General features: G+C 39.0%; 1 long non-coding RNA gene across 1 annotated transcript; it reads right to left on the minus strand.

The window, feature by feature from the left end:
• Positions 1-4: 4 nt before the first annotated feature.
• On the minus strand, positions 5-15,168 carry LOC113925305. Its single transcript, XR_003520973.1, has 4 exons — positions 15,023-15,168; positions 13,976-14,061; positions 7,297-7,379; positions 5-103 (listed from the first exon to the last, which is right to left on the minus strand). It is a non-coding gene; the product is annotated as an uncharacterized LOC113925305 (long non-coding RNA).
• Positions 15,169-15,235: the final 67 nt, after the last annotated feature.

A 15,235-nucleotide genomic window follows, 5' to 3' on the forward strand; every position in this document is an offset into this window, starting at 1 on the left:
ATGCATTTTATTTATACATTTATACCTTGCTTCTTTCCTCTGAATAAACTTAAAGATGACAAAATGAATAAAATATCAATCTTCCCCTCAAGGATATCATCATCTAGGAGAAAAACATATGTCAAAACTATTACCACAATACAAAATAAAAGTAGTACAATATAGATATTATTAACAAAATAAGGGACAATTAATACATAATGGGGGGCTGGCATCTGGCCTTCGGCTTGGGTCATGATCCTAGGGCCCTGGGATTGAGCCCCACATTGGACTCCCTGCTCAGCCAGGAGTGTGCTTCTCCCTCTCCCACTCCCCTTGCTTGTGTTCCCTCTCTCACTGTGTCTCTCTCTGTCAAATAAATAAAATCTTTAGGAAAAAAAAGAAAGAAAGAAAATGGAGTGATCTTGGGGCCATACCTTAACCAAGTGATCACACTTAGCAACACTAATAGTGACCCCTGATATGATGCAATGAGAAGTACACATCTCCTAAGTAGTCTTGCTAAAAAGGTTTAGCATTTATCTAATCAAACCGCTACATCTAACTTTCAGTTTACCAAAAGTATAGGAGCTAGAGGAGCTAGTTAAATGACAGCATGAGAAAAATAATCAGACAAATCCAAAATGTGAGACATTGTACAAGACAACTGACCTGCAGCTCTCAAAAAGGCAACATCATGATAAAAAGGATAGTGCACTGCTCTATATGAAAACTGACTAAAGAAACCTAACAACCAAATGCAATGAGTGAACAACTTGATTCGATCTTGGTTTAAAATATATATATGACTTTCTTGAAACAATTGGATGAATTCAACATGGAATTACTATTAATTTTCTGAGGCATAACAGTGGAATTGTGTTATGTAGGAGTATATCGTTATTCTTAGGGGTTGCACGGTAAATGTTTGGCAGGGAAGTGTCATGATGTCAAATTTACTTTGAAAATATCTAGAGCAAATAAAGCAAAATGTTAACGGTTAGTGAATTCCAGCAGAACGTTGGTGAGTTTCATTGTAGAATTCTTTTCATTTTGATGTACATGGAGATTTTTCATAATAAAACTTAGACTAACTTGGTTCTCTTCTGTAGGTGATATTAATGTTAAAAAATAAGAAAAGAGTAGGCATTGAGCAAGTGAGAAGGGCAGTAAGGAGAGGGACATCCTAGGCTGATGGGAAACCTTGAGTAGAGGCATTAAGGTAAAATCCTTGTGTATTGAGAGACTAGGGAGTTCACCCGGTAGATTGTATAAAATTCACTTCTGCTACACCATGTGGTTGATGAGCGAACTTCTACTGAGCCCTCGCTATTGTCACTGTCTCTTTTGTCACTTAGTTTTTCGGCTACCAGTGATAAAAATCAATTGAAGAAAAAGCCGAATAGCCAGGATTCAAGAAGAACTGGAAGCCAAACAGCTCTGGGGATACAGGAATCCATAACAAGTCTTCCTAAGGGGAATGGGTCAGCTCCAATCCTTTTCCTTCTTTGGGTAACTCTACCTATGAGTCAATTCTTAGGAGAGATGTTAAGATCTAGACACAAGCAGGTTCTCCCAGCATGGGCACTAAGGAATCAGTTTCTTACTGGGTGGCATTCTTGCTCACCTAAATTTAACTTTATTGAATTCTATCTTCTATTCTCTGAGCAACCCTTGAATCCTTTCTCATTTTGCTTGTTAGCAAGAGTTGTCTTCTGTTACTTGCCACTAAAGAAGCACAGTACAATTTCCTTTGTCTCTATTTTATTTGTAGTTAGACCCTTGGACATTTTCCTGTCATACATTTTATGACACAATTGCTTGTTGTGGTTTATTTTTGTCTGAATCTTTCTAGTAGATATAAAATTAGGAGATTCTGAAAATGTTTTTTTCCCTCTGGATTCTCTAGGGTATAGGGGTTAAGGATGGGAAGTACAGTAGGGTAAGGGTATGAGATACACAAAGAGGGAAAGAGAAAAAGAGAAGAAAGGAAGGGAAAATAACTTGAGAACAATTTTGGTACTGGAGTAAGTTTGTTAAATACAGTGTGGAGCCTCACCCTTAAGGAGCCTAGGACAGGAGGAAGCAATCGTTTGAGAACTAGTACAATGCTGAAAAACGGGTATGGGGCAAGTAGAGTAGGAATTGTGGTTGAACGGCCAAGGCTTTAAGGATCTTTAAATCCTTTGGAGAGGAGAATGAATATATACAAAGTCAAGATAGAGGAGGAAGGGGGCACCTGGGTGGCTCAGTCAGTTAAGTGTCTGCCTTCGGCTCAGGTCATGATCCCAGGGTCCTCGGACTGAGCCCCGCATTGGGCTCCCTGCTCAGTGAGGAGTCCCTGCTCCCTCTCCCCCTCCCCCTCCCCATCGCTCCTGCTCTCTCTCTCTCTGTCTGAAATAAATAAATAAAATCTTTAAAAAAAATGAAATTAAAAAAAAAGAAAAAAGAGCAGGAAGTTCCTCAGGATTCAAGGCAGTCCATATTCTAAGGTAATGATGCTTGGACCTATAACAGCTACAAGAATTATCAAGGAGAGTTTTGCTTCTTAAAAAAAAATTAAGGTGAATAAATATAGCTTAAATCTAAGGTTATATTTTGGAGTTGGAGTTAGGAAAGACAAAAGTGGTGAAGCAGGATGTAAAAATGTGGTATGTGTTGGGGGAGGGCATCTTAAGGGGCAAGGACTGTGGTTTCACTTCTATATTTGCAGCCCCTGCCACTGCACCTGGCACAATGAGAACATTCAAGTGCTTATGAGTAAACAGTTAAGTGAATGGATGAGAGAGTAATGTAGAAAAAAAATCATAATTCGTGGGCTATTTTAAAGAATTCCAGAGATGCTACAAGTTTGGAAGTATAGGAATGACCATGGAGGGAAACTTTTTGCATAGTTAAGTTTAACTAAATATTTGTTAGATACACATTCTGTGCTCTGCACCTTCACTTGGGAAGGATACAAAGATAAAGTACAGTCCCCACCCTAATATAACTCACAATCTGGTGTGTGCAGAGGGAGAAATAAGTACATTAAATACCAATAAGATTGGAGATACCACATAGAAAGAAGTAAGAAAGAAGCAAGAAAGAAGTAAGACGAAAGTATGAAAAAGAATTTGAAGGAGAACTCGTGTCTTGTTGGGGGGAGGTTAGAAGACTTAACATCAGAGATATTAGGAAGTATAAGGAGATATTAGAAATATGCCTCAAGGGACTGGCAGAATTTCCAAAGATAAAAGCATTCAGAAAGACGAAGTAGCACAAACAAAAGCAGAACGCTGGGAAATGTAGGCTATATCCAGGAGGACAGGTTGTGATCATACTAGGAAGGTCATGAATGCCAGGCTAGGAATCTGTATTTAATCGAAGGTACTGGAAATCATTTCAGGTTTCTGAATCAGAGAGTTATGTGGTTAAAAGCAGTGTTTTAAAGAACGCGAGTTCATCAGAGTTTTGTAGATAGGACCCTGCTACTCAAAGTCCTGATCTAGGGCCAGCAGCATGAGTTTCACTTGGGAGCCTATTAGAAATTCCGAATCTCAGCTCGTGTCCCAGACCCACAGAATCTAAACCTACAGAGAAGCAAGGGTCCCCAAGTGGTCTGTTTGCACATTCAACGTTGAGAAGCACTGGCATAGATTATAGTGGAGGAGGAAGATTTGACTTAAGGAGACCAGTTAGAGCACTCGGCCAAAGAGAGATGAACAAAGATGTCAGAAGTAGACCCAACAAGGCTAATGAGGTTGGCCAGAAAGGGAGAAGCCATAAATGATGCAGAACTTTTAGGCTAGATGGTGATGGCGTATTTCTGCCTCACTCATTTTCCTAATAGATTAATCTTCTTCCCTTTGTTCATTAAAGTCATTGTTTTAACACATTTTTCTTCTATTTGTTCCTTCTGTTCATTGGCAAGCACTGCTTCTTTCTGATTGTGCTCATTGCTCACAGGCCATAAAACAAGGGACATTTTCTCAAGCCTTGTTCTTAAGGAATGCAGATTGCAACTAATCCTATGCCACATGCTGGAGTAAAGAAATCACATGAAGAGATTAGAAAGAAGAAGAAAAGTGAAAATATCTTCTCTCCTCGATCAGGGTTCTCTTCCCTTCTGAGTTTAATACGAATCAAACAGGTGTGCATTCAAAGCATGTGAGTGTGTCCTCATCTGCTTTTAATCATCGGCTTCAAGAAAATTCAGATCTTTCAGAAAGAGGGAAAAATAAACAGCTGAGCAGTGTGACTCATTTACACTTCAAATATACTTTGAATTGGTTATTCCTCAATTAATCAAATAGCTGGTGTATCTCTAAAGTAGTATAAAGTGACACGCTGTGTGAAATCAATTTTTCTTTCCCAAATCATTAAATCCAGCAGCCTGTGACTACAGCCCTGCTAATTCTGGGTACCAGTCCTTTCATCCTCCATTAACTCTGGCACACCTAACAGGCTGTCAAGAATAATTTCCCAGGACGTAAATAATTCAGAAATTAAAAATTAATAAATAATAACAGAGAACTACTGGGAAATAGGCTGGGTCAATTAGTGTGTTCTGCATTCTGTTTCTTCGCAGCGGGGGGGGCAGCCACATTCGTTACTTGAATCTTTCCTTCGATTCTGAGGTCTGATTTACCGCTCTTCATTACTGGATCCAGTCAGACACAATTACCTCCATCACTATCTCAGTTCCTAACTTCAAAGAAATGAACGTTTTCTTGTCTGCTTTTTTTCTGCTTGCAGCAGGCTCAGCTTGACATCCCTGGAATTTCTTCCACGCAGACTAATTAATAAGTCTCCGACTTATCATATTCACTTCTCTTCTTTGATGTGCTACCTTAGTCAATCATCCCATTTAATTAGAATTTCAATGATAACTTTACTTATCTTGTGGCTAGATATAAATTAAAATAACAGGATTTTAATTCTCTTTCGTATAGGGTTATGACATTTTGGAAGAAAAAGTTTCAACACAAACATGATATTATGTACTCTCTGTGTGGAGGTGGAGGAGTATTCTGCCAAATCCTTTTCCTCTTGCTACAAAATAGTATTGCAATGATGGAAATGCACTGGATTTTTCTATAGCATCATTTCACCAAGTCCTTCACAGGGGGGAAAAAAAAAGTCTTGATTTGCATAAATAATTGGATCAAGGCACAGGTCATGTTGCCAGCCAAGGCAGTGGCTGTTTTGAAGAAAAAAAGTAGCTCCAGGAAAATCAAGGTTTTTGTGTACCAACTCTTTAAAGGCTTCTGCCCTTTTCTGTCAAGCCATGCCATTTTCCATTTTGGTAAAATTCTGGAGTGGCTTCTTTAGACTTCTTCCACAAAATAGCACCAGGAAAATTAAAAGGCTCCCCCAAGAACACAGCAAACATTAGTAGAGCACCAGCTGGGATACTGATGCGTGATACGCAAAACTGGTTAATAAAGGAGAGCAGAAAGCAGCGTTTCATTTCTAGGCAACAATCCTAAGGTCGCCATTTATTATTTATCCCACTGTGAACCAGCCTCAGTCACATGCTTTACCTCTGTTAATTCTGCTATGTAATAACCCATTACATAGGCTTATTATCCCCATATTATAGGTAAAGAGAGAGTCTCAGCGAGGTTAACCTGCTTTCCTAAGGTCACAAAGGCAGCGCATGAAGAGGATGATGCAGAGAAAGCATAAGAATAAAGTTTCAAGCCTTGGAGCATAGCATTTAAAGACTTCCATGATCTAGCTTTATTCTGTCTGTCTGCCAAACTCATGTTCTTTCTACTCAATTACATAAGCTTATCCAAAATGCATCTTCAGGGGTGCCTGGGTGGCGCAGTTGGCTAGGCCAAGCGTCCAACTCTTGGTTTCAGCTTAGGTCGTGATGTCAGGGTTGTGAGATTGAGCCCTGCAGTTGGGCTCCGTGCTCAGCGGGAGGTTTGCTTAAGACTCTCTCTTCCTCTCCCTCTGCCCCTTTCCCTCTCTCTCTGCCCCCCCAAATAAATAAATCTTTGAAAAAATGCATCTTCGACATTAGCCCAATGCCAGATTTTAGCATAATAATACCTTATTAATACATCGTTGATGGTTGCCTTAATATTTATAAATATTGGCTGAAACTCAGTCGTTGTAGTTATAAACAGTGATCTCAGTCATCATAAATACATTATTTTTAAATAACAACTACAAACAGATAGTCATATGCCATATACCTAAGTTTTAGAGTAAGAAAACAAGCTTTTCTCACATTTTCTTATACTATTTTTTTCCCAGGAATAAAATTATTAGCTTTTCTCTTTGTCACTTAAAAAAAAAAAAGTTACTACCAAGAAGAACATCACTGGCAATTTCACACAATTATTCTATCCTTGCTCTGAATTTCCCCCTTCTCCTCTCAGTAACAATGCCCAGTAAGACAACAAACAGAAGTTACAGTGACCAACGGAAACTTACTTCATTAGTAAGACATGAAACCACTGCATTAATGCCATTTTGAAGCTAACCTTTCAGGGATTTAATACAGTTGTTCTTTAACAATAGAACTTGGTTCATTTGCTACTTAAGACATGATTATTTAAATTAAAGTTAATTGGTTTCCTTACTCCCCTTTAGGGCATTAGGCTCAGAACATTTCTATTAGAAAAATCTAATTTGTCTCAAATTCCTATTTCTAAACTTTAGAGTGGTTAAAATGCTCTGATATTTTAACTCTTTGTAGCAAAAATCATCTCTAAATGAGAGCTCAAATGGCAAGGCCATTAAAGATGCAGGTGACGCAATTAGCACAAGGGCAGGATAGAAGGCAGAAGACACAGAACTCCAGGGTAAGGGGAGCCATGGGTCCCTGGCAGGGCCTGTCAGAGATCCAGGAAAGCTCGGACCATTCTGCTACTTCTCTTGCGGTTCCCAGTACAGAACATCCCCAACTGACAATGGTTCTCCTTGACAATGGTGCAAAAGAGATACACATTCACTAGAAACCATCGTTGAATTTTGAATTTGGCTCTTTTCCCAGGTTGGCGATCCACAGTAGGGTACTCTGTCATGATGCTGGGCAGGAGCAGCAGCCGCAGCTCCCGGTGGGCTGCACCATCATGAGGGTGAACCCCTGACGCAAATATGACCATTCTGCACCCAGGCAACCGCTCTGGTTTTCACTTCCAGTACAGTATTCAATCAATTACAGGAGATATTCAACACTTTATGAAAAAATAGGCTTTGTGTTAGATGGTTTTGCTTAACCATAGGCTAATGTGAGTGCTCTGAGCACATTTAAGTTAGGCTAGCCTAAGCTGGGATGTTCATGTATTGTTAGGTGTATTAAAGGCATTTCCAACTTACCATATCTTCATCATACGATGAGTTCACTGGGATGTAACCCATCGTAAGTCGAGGAAGATAGGTATAAATTTAATAATGAAGACCTGCCAAAGCAAGATTACCAAAACTATGACATATTTGAAATGTTTACACTGAACCAGTTAAAACTTTTAATACACAAAATGCACTGTGATATAATTCAGCTATTCACAAATAATCACAGGATTAATAAAATGCATTAATTCATGGAGCTTTACAATGTGTGACACCCAATAATGGGACAAAGTGTGTATACAAGTTCTACAATGAAAGTCTTTCTATTTCTGTCATGTATCTCAATGACTACCTCTATAACCTCATCTAGAAATAATGTTGAAATTCTTAAGTTCTATTTGAATAGGAAGCTCAAGTCCAAATGCTCCTTCTCACCATTCTTTGATTGACTCCAATCTCATTCATTCATTAAAAAGAAATATTTTTGAGTGCTTACTATGCTCCAGGTACCGCTCTAGGTATTGAAAATATATCCATCAAAAAAAGTTTTTAAAAGGACAAAATGTCCCTACTCATGCAGCATACTTCTAATGGAGGCAGACAAAGTATAATAAACATTACAGGGGTGCCTGGGTGGCTCAGTTGGTTAAGCGACTGCCTTCGGCTCAGGTCATGACCCCAGGGTCCTGGGATCGAGCCCCGCATCGGCTCCCTGCTCCGCGGGAAGACTGCTTCTTCCTCTCCCACTCCCCCTGCTTGTGTTCCCTCTCTCGCTGTTTCTCTCTCTCTCTCTCTCTCTCTGTCAGTTAAATAAATAAATAAAATCTTTAAAAAAATAAAAATAAAAAAATAAAATTAAAAAAAACAAAAACACTACACACACACACGTATGTATGTATGTATAGTATGTTAGAATGTGATTAGTGCAGAAAAAACAGAAAAACAGTACAGGGTAGTGGCGGGGGGGGGGGTTGGGGGAGGGCAATGAAGGACAGAAATGAGCAATTTAAATGGGAGAGTTAGAATAGGCCTCACTGAAAAAGGGACCTTGAGTAAGGAAGCAGAGAAAGTGAGAGTAAGCCATGTAGATATCTGGGGGAAGAGCATTCCAGGCAGAGAAATAGTCAATGAAACAGGAACACCATGATGCCTTTGTGAAAATTAGAAAAGGTCCCCCACCTTTCTCCCACTGCCCAAATATTATTGACTATATTAATTGATCTGAGGAGAATATTTAAATTATCAGCTGAATTATTCTTAATAGATCTTAATACTTAATAGTATCTTAACAGATACTGAGAAGGAAATTAACACATTCAAAACCCATTCTTGACATGGTTAAAAAAAAACACAAATAAAAATTGATGGCTATTTTCTTAACACAAAACTTAGTAGGTACTTTCTTGCTAATGTCAGGACAAAAAGAGAAATGCCCATTATCTACACTACTATTTAATACTGCATTTGAAGGATCAGCCAATGGAACTGGACAAGAGGCATAAGAACTAGAAAGGAAGAGGGAATATACCTGGATAATATACCTGGAAACCACCCAAAAATTAATAAAAAGTTAAATACCAATCATAGGGGAATTTAGTAAGATAGCAGGATATAAATTAATAAAAATTCACAGCCTTCAATAAAAAGAAAACAATTAAATGGAGTAATGAAAAAGACGAAGCCATTTACAGTAGCAAGAAAACAGTTAAAAAACACCTATATATAAACTTAATAAGAAAAGTGTAAAACCTATATGAATAAAACTTTAAAAATAGAGATGAATAAACAGAATCATCCCGTGATACAATGACTCAACATCATAAAGAGGTCAATTCCCCACAAGTTAATATATAAATATAGAACAATAAAAATGCCAACCAAATTTTTATTGGAGCCAAACGAGTTGATTCTAAAATTTACATGTGCGTTGATACGCAAAATTTTAAATTATTTTTAATATTTTATATAAAATATCTTGAAATCTATAAAAAGCAATCAGGCACATGAGAAGACAAGATAACAAAAGCCAAGAGAAATATCACAAAAGAAAGACATCTGTGGGGAATTCAGATAATGGAGTTATCAATCATAAAACACTAAAATAATTATGCTGAATATACTCAAGCACTCAAGGTAATAGAAGTCAGGATTGAAAAATTAGCATATAATGGGAAGCATAAAAAGAGAAACAAATGGAAAGAGTAGAACTGAAAATGCAATAACTGAAATTAAAAAGTCATTCAATGCGTTTAATAGTGCATTAAATATACTGAAGAGAGAATGAAGTAGAAGACAGGTCAAAAGAAAGCAGAATGAAGCACTGAAAAACAAAACAATAGTAAATACTAAAGAGAGGGTGAGAAACTGTGGTAGTTTTAAGATATAATCCTAAAGGGGTGCCTGGGTGGCTCTGTCAGTTAAGTGTCTGCCTTCAACTCAGGTCATGGGTTGGAGCCCTGTGTCAGACTCCCTGCTCAGCGGGAAGTCTGCTTCTCCCTCTCCCTGCCCCCCCCCCACTTGTGCTCTCTCTCTCTCTCGCTCTCTCTCAAATAAATAAATAAAATCTTTTAAAAATAAATAAATAAAATACAATCCTAAAATTACTGATATTCTATTCATCAAGAGGTGAGGCTATAAATCCACTGCCTTTGAATCTTTGGTGTGTGATATTATGATTTTAAAAAGGAAATATAGGGACACCTGGGTGGCTCAGTTAATTCAACCTCTGACTCTTGATCTCAGCTGGGGTCATGATCTCAGGGCGGTGAGATCAAGCCCCCCGCGTTGGGCTCTGTGCTCAGCGGGGAGTCTGCTTGAGATTCTCTCCCTTTTCCTCTCCCTTTGCTCCTCCTACTTTCTTCTCTCTCTCTCTCAAATAAATAAATAAATCTTAATAAAATAAAATAAAATAAAATGGGAAATATATATTTGGTCTTATTCTGACACATGGCTCCTAAAACTCTTAGAATTTCCTAAGTGATAAGGGCTATAAAGTCTTTTGTTCTGTTAACGTGGTGACTTTTGGGCCTCACCAAAAGCTAGGGGCTGGCTGCCTGAAGAACCAACCATGCGATTACAGAATTGGTGGGGGAACCACTTCCATGTGCCACTGTGCCAGGCCTAAACTCCATGGGAACAAAAGATCTTTTTTGGGGGGCCTCACCCTATGTATGTCTTCATCTGGTTGCTGATTTGTACCCTTTAATATCTTTTGCAATAAATTGGTAATCCAGTGAGAAAATGGATTTCCTGAGGCCTGTGAGCCACTCTAGCAAATTAATCAAACCCAAGGAGGGAGTCGTGGGAACCTCTGCTTTAGAGCCAGTTGGTCAGAAAAACAGGTAACAACCTGGACTCATGAGTGGCATCTGAAGTGAAAGGCAGTTTGTGGAACTGAGCCCTTGACCTGTGGGATCTGATGCTATCTCCAGGTAGACACTCTCGGAATTGAGTTGAATTGTAGGACATCTGGCTGGTGTCGGAGACTTGCTTGGTGGTGTAGGGAAACCTCTCCCACCTGCCCTCCCCCACGCTGGAATTAGTGACCAGACCTTGAGCATAATGGAAACCATGAGCGTAATAAAATGGTTGTTATTTTATACCACTACGTTTGAGGTGATCTGTTATATTGCAACTAATAACTAGAAGAGAGACCTAGAGATACAGTGATAGGAATACAGTGTGGAGCTAGAGTCCCAGAAGGAAAGAGAATGGAGCAAAAGCAATATTTGAATAGATAATGGCTGAGAATTACTTAAAATTCATGAAAGATATCAAGATACAGATATAAAAGACCCTACAAACCTCACAGAATTAAGAAAAGCTTGCCTAAGCACATCATAGTAAAACTAATGGAAACCAAACCTAAAGAGAAAGTGTTCCCAAAGATAGCACAGAAAAAAAAAGACAAATTCCTTTTAAAGAAGAAAAAATAAGAATTTGATTTCTCAACAGACCACGAAAACCAAAAAACAACAGACTGTTATTTTCAAAGTACCAAAAGGAAAAAAACCACCAACCTTGAATTCTTATTCAGCACAGCAGAAGCTGCTGATGTCCTGCATCATGTTCCTTCAGCCCAATTCTAATTTTGGCTTCATTTGTGGTCAACTGATTAGTAACCTTAATTATATCTTCAAAATCCCTTTTGCCAGGTAATATAACATAATTTTGAGACTATCACCATGCGACAGAAGTCACTGGGGCCATCCTAGAATTCTTAGCCTTCTGCCTACCATACATACTCTATGACCCACAAATTCCACTTCTAGGTTTATGCCCAACTGAAATGTATACATTATCTTCACCAAAATACATGTACTACAGTAGCAGTACTGTTCATAACCCGAACTTGGAAACCACCCTATGCCCTTCAACAGAAGAATAGTAATATGTTTGCTCAGTGGAATTCTATATAGCAGTGAGAATTTTAAAAATATGTAGATGAATATTATAAACATAAGATTGAATAGAAGAAGCCAGCTACAAAGAATATTGGTCATTTATATAAAGAACAAAAATTGGCAAAACTTATCTATGGGGTAGAAGTCAGAATAGTGGTTACCCTTGGAAGAGGGGAAACAAATGGGAGTATGCAGAGAGGCCATTTGGAGTACTGATAATATTGTGTCTTGACCTAGGTGTGTTCAGTTTGTGAAAATTTATCAAATTATATATGTATTGTATGTGCAAAGATTTAAAATTACTGCTTCAAACAAATCTTAGAAAATCCAAAAGAATCTTCATACAAATTACTAGAAATAATAGAATTTATCAAGATGGCTGAAAGAAAAATTAATATACAAGCAATCGCGTTTCTATATACCAGCAACAAAAAACTAGAGTACATACTTTAAAAGACAACAGAATCAGAAAATGTCAACTTTTAATTAACCTAGAAATTAATCTAACAAAAAGCATGCAAATCTCTATAGAAAAATTATAAAACTTTATTAAGGGATACTAAAGAGGACTTAAAGAGGGGTGCCTGGGTGGCGCAGGCGATTAAGCATCCGACACTTGGTTTAGCTCAGGTCAGGATCTCAGGGTCCTGAGATCAAGCCCTGCGTCAGGCTCCGTGCTCAGCACGGACTCTGCTTAAGACTCTCTCTCCCTTTTTCTCTGCCCCTTCCCCTGCTCTCTCTCTCTCTCAAATAAATAAAAAAAGAAATCTTTTTTAAAAAAAGAGGACTTAAATATACGTTGAGAGATGTTATATTCATATTTATGAAAACTTCGTATCATAAAAACGTTAATTCTCCTCTAATTGACCCACAGATTCAATGCAAATGCAAACAAAACTCAGAGTAGCTGACTCTAAAATGTATCTGGGAGAGAGAAAAGGTCAAGAACTTTCTTTCCAAAAAAGAAGGAAAGGTAGTGCATATTTGCACTTCTAGCAGTTAGGATTTACTAAAGAATTTAGGGCGTGTGGAACTAATAAAGAAAAGACAAAGTGACCAGTGGAATAAACTAAAGAGCCAGAAACAGACCCACACAGGTATGGAACTTTGGCATACAACACAGCTAAGATATCAGATTGGGGGGAAGGGGGTATTCAATAAGTGAAGTTGGAAAAAAAGATTATACATAATGGAAAGAAAGAAAATTGTATCCCTAACTCACTCTATACACAAAAATCAACTCTAAATGAGTCAATAACAAGACTTTAAACTGCTAGAAAATATAGGTGATTATCTTACAGACCTTTGAGTAGAAAAGCATTTTTTTTTAAAGATTTTATTTATTTATTTGACAGAGAGAAACACAGCGAGAGAGGGAACACAAGCAGGGGGAGGGGGAGAGGGAGAAGCAGGCTTCCCGCGGAGCAGGGAGCCCCCAATGCAGGGCTCGATCCCAGGACCCTGGGATCGTGACCTGAGCCAAAGGCAGACGCTTAACGACTGAGCCACCCAGGCACCCTAGAAAAGCATTTTTGAAACAAGACACAAAAAGCACACACTCAGTAAAGATACATTTGACCACACTGAGATTAATAACTTTTATGGAAAATCTCTCAAATAAATGAATTTTAAACCTCAAAGTTTCCTAGTCGGAGCCAGAAAAAAAGTGTGAGGTAAGTTCATCTCATTTCAATCTCACAAAAGTTTATGGAATGTTTAGTTAGAGTACACAGAAGTCAATGAATGGGGAACTGAGAGAAAGATTAATAAAAACAAATGAGGTTCTTGGAAACGTCTAATAAGATGTCCACATCTCTGACAAGACTGATCGAGAAAAATGCAAATACAGATTGAAAGAGAAGAGAAGTCACCTTATAGAACTGGGTTAAGTGTGATGAGGGAAAACTATGGCAGTGAGACCACTGTTCTTTTTTCTCTTGGGGTACAGGGGGGCGTGGAAAGATAAGTGAACAGTACTACAGTGGGGTCAGGTTTCCCATCTCCTGTTGCCATACTCATCTGTCCAGCCCAGTCTCTCTAGAGAGAGAATATATATTCCAAGTAAATGCACTCATTTGTTCACTCATTCAAAAACCACATGTGACTGTGTCCAATGCCTGGTATAGAGACAAAAGGGATTCCAGAAGGACAAAAAGTGAACGACTGGAAGGGAGGAAGTAACTCATGACTAGGTCAGGGGAGAAGCAGCTATTTGAGAGTCAGCAAAGGGCAGGATATAACTAGAGCCTTCCATCTGGTGTGGTGACAAAGATGGGAGGAATGACATAATTAACAAGACTCACCATCCAGGACAGATCTCTAATATGAACAGGGCATCTGCCTTCAGTCACTTGCCTGCTTTCTCATCTCAACAGTCAGGCTGGGAAACCTGGAAGGGAACTTGAAAGGATAGTAGGATGCTCTACTCAAATTCCCACTTCTGGACCAATGCAGCAGGTTCGCCGCTGCTTCCCTCACTAGACATTGCTCTCAGCTTCAAAAAACTGCCTCACCCCTGGTCAGAGGGCATGCAGGCTCAGGACTGACTGACATGTGAGCACAAAGGCCTGGCTCCCTCGCCCGTTTGGGACAACTGTGAAGAGCTCTTTATTGGAACAGCTGAGGCCTCATTGTAGATCCCGTGCTCCTACCTTCCTCACTTCCTTAGGAGTGGGTGTATTTTTTAAGGGCATCCCCCAATACTCCAGCATGCAACTCTCTCTCAGTGTGTTTGCAAGGAGCCTAAGATAAAAATTTAAAGGCCCTTTTTAGCATTTTTTCCTTAGGGCCCAGACAAAGTGCTCTTTACTTTTTTGGAGGTCATGAACCTCCTAGACGATATAATGAAAGCTAAGGACTCTTGTCTCAAAAAATATATATATACATAGGCACTTAATGTAAACTTTTACGTGCTATTTTAGAGGGACTTTTTCCCCCCCTTCCTCCTCATTTTTCAGGCACAGCTCAAACTTTATTACCTATGTGAAGCTCTGTACATAATCATAAGATTAGCCACCATTTATCGAGCACTTGCTTTGGACAAGATCTGTGCTAAGTGCTTTAATTTTATTGTGCCTTTGATCGTGGCATAACTCATTTAAAGACCTGCTCAAAGTAACACAGCTAATAATTAGCAGATACTGGATTTTAATCCAATTTGTTAACCTTGTGCTTTGAATGAAAGACAAGAAAAAAGAAGGGAAAGTTAAAGAGAGTAACTCCTCAAAGGTCACCTAATTTACAAGTGTCTGAATTGGGATCTAAACCCACGACTAACAACAAAACTGGTGCTCTTTAGGCTAAATGTGTCCTAGCGCCCCTCAGAACGAAAAAAGTTGATTTTGTCCCACCTCGGCCCTTTGCAGCTCCCTTTCTCATTTGCATTTGTTTCTACAGCGATTCCCAAAAGAGCTTTACGCGGCACTATTGGGGATTGCTGACGCGCATCCAGGCCCCCAGGCACGGACCGCACGCCAGTTGCCGTACAACATGGCGGCGCTATGCATCTCCCGCCCATGGAGGGGAGCTAAGCGGCATCCGTACTACAAGGCGGTGCTAGTTCT

Source organism: Zalophus californianus, chromosome 2, assembly GCF_009762305.2.
Source record: "Zalophus californianus isolate mZalCal1 chromosome 2, mZalCal1.pri.v2, whole genome shotgun sequence".
NCBI classification, from domain to species: Eukaryota; Metazoa; Chordata; class Mammalia; order Carnivora; family Otariidae; genus Zalophus; species Zalophus californianus.